We start from the raw sequence: 6579 nt of genomic DNA on the forward strand, positions 1-6579 counted from the left end.
AGGAGGAAGAGGAGGAAGGTGGAAGACGAAGAGAAGTAGGAGGAGGAGGGAGGAAGAAGAGGAGGAGACGGAGGAGGACAAGGATGAGGACGAGGAGGAGGAAGGTGGAAGGCGGAAGACGAGAAGTAGGAGGAGGAGGGTGGAAGAATAGGAGGAGGAGGAGGAAGAAGAGGAGAAGGAAGAGGAGGAGGAAGAAGAGGAGAAGAAGGAGGAGGAAGAGGAGGACGAGGACGAGGAAGAGGAGGAAGGTGGAAGATGAAGAGAAGTAGGAGGAGGAGGGTGGAAGGATAGGAGGAGGAGGAGGAAGAAGAGGAGAAGGAAGAGGAGGAGGAAGAAGAGGAGAAGGAAGAGGAGGAGGAAGAGGAGGATGAGGACGAGGAAGAGGAGGAAGGTGGAAGATGAAGAGAAGTAGGAGGAGGAGGAGGGCGGAAGGATAGGAGAAGGAGGAGAAGAAGAGGAGGAAGGAAGAAGAGGAGGAAAAGGAGGAGGAGGAGGGAAGAAGAAGAGGGGAGGGGGAGAAGGAGGAGGAGGAGGAGGAGACCATGACAAGGCCGGGCTGGGGGGCACAGGGGAAAGAGGGATGTTTGGGTGATTTGAACATCAAAGAAAGAGGAGCCCCGGATGGTCAAACCCCACACCTTGGGCACGCCTTCATGACTCCTCGTCCTTCCTGGCCCAGGGAACGAGGCCAAGAAATGTTTGCTGTTCCTCAACCTGCCTATTCCCCACAATCACTCAAACAGTCAATCACTCAGGTTTATCGAGCTCCTTCCATGTGCAGAGCAGCTGCTAGGCCCTGGAGAGAGTATAATTGAATCAGGGGTGGGATCTCTGTCCTTAAAGGGAGGCGATATTAATAATTGTGGTATTTGATAATAATAACAATGACATTTATTAAGTGCTTACTATGTGCAAAGCATTGTTCAAAGCGCTGGGGAGGTTACAAGGTGATCAGGTTATCCCACGGGGGGCACACAGTCTTAATCCCCATTTTACAGATGAGGTAACTGAGGCACAGAGAAGTGAAGTGACTTGCCCAAAGTCACACAGCTGACAATTGGCGGAGCAGGGGTTTGATCCCATGACCTCTGACTCCAAAGCCCGGGCTCTTCACACTGAGCCACGTATTTCTTAAGTGCTTACTGGGTGTCAAACACTATTCTAAGCACTGGGGTATTCATTCATTCAATCGTATTTATTGAGCATCTACTGGGTGCAGAGCACTGTACTATGTGGTTGGGAAAGTCCAACACAACAATAAACAGCGACATTCCCTGCCCACAAAGAGCTCACAGTCTAGAGAGGGGATAGATACAAAGTGATCAGGTCCTACATGGAGCTCACAGTCTAAATGGGAGGGATAACAGGGATCCAATCCCCCATTTTACAGATGAGGGAACTGAGACACAGAGAAGTGACTTGCCCAAAGTCACGCAGCAGGTACTTGGTGGATTCGGGATTAGAACCCAGGCCCTCTGACCTCCAGGCCAGGGCTCTTTCTGCTAGGCCGGGCAGTGTGGTCCAGTGGAAAGAGCTTGGGCTTGGGAGTCAGGAGACTTAGCCCTCTGTGGGACCCAGGACAAGTCACTTAATCTCTCTGAACCTCAGTCTCCTCATCTGCAAAATGGGGATAAGATACTTACTCTCCCACCCTCTTTGACTGTGCACCCTGGGGGGGACAGGGACTGTGTCTTATTTCAGGTTATACTTATGAAAGTGATGGTATTTATTGAATGCTTACTGTGTGAGGAACACTGTACTAAGCCCTTGGGAGAGTACAATACGACGGAGTTGGTGGACACATTCCTTGCCTACAACGAGCTTACAGTCTCGAGCGGGAGATAGACAGTAATAATAATAATAATGATGGCATTTATTAAGCGCTTACTATGTGCAAAGCACTGTTCCAAGTGCTGGGGAGGTTACAAGGTAATCAGATTGTCCCACGGGGGGCTCACAGTCTTAATCCCCATTTTACAGATGAGGTAACTGAGGCCCCCTCCTCCCCCTCTCCATCCCTCCCGCCTTACCTCCTTCCCTTCCCCACAGCACCTGTATGTATGTATATATGTTTGTACGTATTTATTACTCTATTTATTTTACTTGTACATATTTATTCTATCTATTTTATTCTGTTAATATGTTTTGTTTTGTTCTCTGTCTCCCCCTTCTAGACTGTGAGCCCACTGTTGGGTAGGGACCGTCTCTATATGTTGCCAACTTGTACTTCCCAAGCGCTTAGTCCAGTGCTCTGCACACAGTAAGTGCTCAATAAATACGATTGAATGAATGAATGAATGAAGTGACTTGCCCAAAGTCACCCAGCTGACAATTGGCGGAGCCGGGATTTGAACCCATGACCTCTGACTCCAAAGCCCTTGCTCTTTTCCACTGAGCCACGCTGCTTCTCTATAAATAACTAAATTACGGTTATGGAAATAAGTGCTGTGGAGCTGAGGGAGGCGGTGAATAAAAGGAGCAAATCAGGGCGAAGCAGAAGGGAGTGGGAGAAGAGGAAATGTGGGTTTAGTCAGGAAAGGCCCCTTGGAAATTGGCCTTCAATAAGGCTTTGAAGGTGGGGAGAGTCATTGTCTATCAGATATGAAGTGGGAGGTTGTGGATGAGGGTAATAATAATAATAATTATGGTACTTGTTCATTTTGGTACTTGTTAATTAATAATAATTATGGTAATGTGCCAAGCACTGTTTTAAGCACTGGGATAGAAACAAGATAATCAGGTTGGACACAGTCCCTGTCCCGCAAGGGGCTCACATTCTTAATCCCCATTTTACAGATGAGGGAATTGAGGCACTAAGAAGTTGTGACAAGCCCAAGGTTACAAAACAGGCATGTGGCGGAGTCGGAATTTGAACGCAGGACCTCCGACTCCCAGGCACGTGCTCTTTCCAGAGTATATAACGAGCGCTTAGTAAATTCCGCAATTATTAAAGGCTCAGATCTGCTGGAAGTCACTGGCACACAAGCCATTCACAGCTCACCCCAGCTGCTGCAACAGTTGGTAGCCGGATAGACTGTGAGCCCGTTGTTGGGTAGGGGCCGTCTCTATATGTTGCCAATTTGTACTTCCCAAGCGCTTAGTACAGTGCTCTGCACACTGTAAGCACTCAAAAAATACGATTGAGTGGATGAACAGGGGCCAACAAGTGGAGACTATTCATTCATTCATTCAGTCGTATTTATTCATTCATTCATTCAATCGTATTTATTGAGCGCTTACTGTGTGCAGAGCACTGGACTAAGCGCTTGGGAAGTACAAGTTGGCAACATATAGAGACGGTCCCTACCCAACAGTGGGCTCACAGTCTAGAAGGAGGAGACAGACAACAAAACAAAACATATAAACCAAATAAAATAATAGAATAAATAGGTACAAGTAAAATAAATAGAGTAATAAATATGTACATTCATTTATTCATTCATTCAATCGTATTTATTGAGCGCTTACTGTGCGCAGAGCACTGTACTAAGCGCTTGGGAAGTACAAGTTGGCAACATCTAGAGACGGTCCCTACCCAACAGCCGGCTCACGGTCTAGAAGGGGGAGACAGACAATAAAACAAGACATATAAACCAAATAAAATAAATAGAATAAATAGGTACAAGTAAAATAAATAAATAGAGCAATACATATGTACATTCATTCATTCATTTATTCAACCGTATTTATTGAGCGCTTACTGTGTGCAGAGCACTGGACTAAGCGCTTGGGAAGTACAAGTTGGCAACATCTAGAGACGGTCCCTATCCAACAGTGGGCTCGCAATCTAGAAGGGGGAGACAGACAACAAAACAAAACATATAAACCAAATAAAATAAATAGAATAAATAGGTAGAAGTAAAATAAATAGAGTAATAAATATGTACATTCATTCATTCAATCGTATTTATTGAGTGCTTACTGTGTGCAGAGCACTGTACGAAGTCCTTGGGAAGTACAAGTTGGCAACATCTAGAGACGGTCCCTACCCAACAGTGGGCTCACAGTCTAGAAGGGGTAGACTAGCAAGCGAACCAGTTAATAGAATTTATTAAGTGCCTTCCACATGCAGAGCAATGTATTGATAATAATGATGATGGTATTTGTTAAGCGCTCACTATGTGCAAAGCACTGTTCTAAGCGCTGAAGCAATTAACCGCTTGGGAGAATCCAAGAGTTAAAAAGGCATGGTCCCAGCCTTCCATGGGTTTACAATTTAGCGGAGGAGATGGACATTAAAATAGATTACGGGGAAGAGAAAGAAGGAAGAAGGAAAGGGGATGTATAGGAGGAAGCGGCAGAGTTTAAAAAATATGTATGTCAGAGCTGTGAGCCACCGAGAACGAGTATCCTCTTTGAAGTCTTATTCATTCATTCATTCAATCGTATTTATTGAGTGCTTACTGTGTGCAGAGCACTGTACTAAGCGCTTGGGAAGTACAAGTTTGCAACATATAGAGGTTCAGATTTATAATATATATCTCCTCCTCCCCATCCCCTCCACCTTACCTCCTTCCCCTCCCCACAGCACCTGTATATATGTATATATGTTTGTACAGATTTATTACTCTATTTATTTATTTTACTTGTACATATTTATTCTATTTATTTTATTTGGTTAATATGTTTTGTTGTCTGTCTCCCCCTTCTAGACTTATTGAAGGCCCGTCTCCTCCTAGAAGCCTTCCCTGACTAAGACCTCATTTCCTCTTCTCCCACTCCCTTTTCCGTCACCCTTGCGTTTGGATTTGCTCCCTTAATTCACCCCTCCCTCATCCCCACAGCACTCGTATCCATTCTTAAACTCTGTGCTTCCTCTACCTGTAATTTATCTTATCATCGTCCTCCACCTGCAGACTGTAAGCTTCTTGCAGACTGTGAGCCCACTGTTGGGTAGGGACTGTCTCTATATGTTGCCAACTTGTACTTCCCAAGCGCTTAGTACAGTGCTTTGCACACAGTAAGCGCTCAATAAATACGATTGATTGATTGATTGATTGTAGACAGGGAAAGTGTCCGCCACCTCTGTTGTGTTGTACTCTTCCAAGCGCATAGTACAGTGTTCTGCACGCAGTAAGTACTCAATAATGGCTCAGTGGAAAGAGCACGGGCTATTGGGTTCGAATTCCGGCTCTGCCAATTCATTCATTCATTCAGTCGTATTTATTGAGCGCTTACTGTGGGCATTCATTCATTTGATCGTATTTATTGAGCGCTTACGGTGTGCAGCAAGCTAGCTCTCTTCCTCCCTTCAAGGCCCTACTGAGAGCTCACCTCCTCCAGGAGGCCTTCCCAGACTGACCCCCTTCCTTCCTCTCCCCCTCGTTCCCCTCTCCATCCCCCCATCTTACCTCCTTCCCTTCCCCACAGCACCTGTATATATGTATATATGTTTGTACATATTTATTATTCTATTTATTTATTTATTTATTTATTTATTTTACTTGTACATATCTATTCTATTTATTTTATTTTGTTAGCATGTTTGGTTTTGTTGACTGTCTCCCCCTTTTAGACTGTGAGCCCACTGTTGGGTAGGGATTGTCTCTATATGTTGCCAATTTGTACTTCCCAAGCGCTTGTCCAGTGCTCTGCACAGAGTAAGCGCTCAATAAATACAATTGATTGATTGATTGATTGTTGATTGCAGAGCACTGGACTAAGCACTTGGGAAGTCCAAGTTGGCAACATATAGAGAGGGTCCCTACCCAACAGGGGGCTCACAGTCTAGAAGGGGGGGACGGAGAACAAAATAAAACATATTAACAAAATAAAATCAATAGAATAAATATGTACACATAAAATAAATAAATAAATAGAGTAATAAATGCCAATTGTCAGCTGTGTGACTTTGGGCAAGTCACCTAACTTCTCTGTGCCTCAGTTTCCTCATCTGTAAAATGGGGGTTAAGACTGTGAGCCCCACCGTGGGATAACCTGATCACCTTGTAACCTCCCCAGTGCTTAGTAAGTGCTTAATAAATGTCATCATCATCATCATCAATAAATACCATTGATTGACTGATTAGGTGATGGGGACGTGATGAAGTGGCATCTGGGACATACATAGGGTGGGGAGATAAGAACGTAATAATAATAATTATTATTATAGTATTTGTTAAGCGCTTACTATGTGCCAAGCACTGTTCTAAGCACTGGGGTAGATACAAGGTGATGGGGTTGTCCCACGTGGGGCTCACAGTTTTAACCCCCATTTTACAGATGAGGGAACTGAGGCCCGGAGAAGTTGTGACTTGCCCAAAGTCACCCAGCTGACATGTACAGTGCTCTGCACGCAGTAAGCGCTCAATAAATACGACTGAATGAATGAATGACAAGCAGCGTGGCTCAGTGCAAAGAGCCCGGGCTTTGGAGTCGGGGGTCATGGGTTCGAATCCCAGCTCTGCCAACTGTCAGCTGTGTGACTTTGGGCGAGCCGCTTAACTTTTAGACTGTGAGCCCGCTGTTGGGTAGGGACTGTCTGTATATGTTGCCAACTTGTACTTCCCAAGCGCTTAGTACAGTGCTCTGCACACAGTGAGCACTCAATAAATACGATTGATTGATTGATTGATTGAT

This window comes from Tachyglossus aculeatus, chromosome 26, assembly GCF_015852505.1.
Source record: "Tachyglossus aculeatus isolate mTacAcu1 chromosome 26, mTacAcu1.pri, whole genome shotgun sequence".
Lineage (NCBI taxonomy): Eukaryota > Metazoa > Chordata > Mammalia > Monotremata > Tachyglossidae > Tachyglossus > Tachyglossus aculeatus.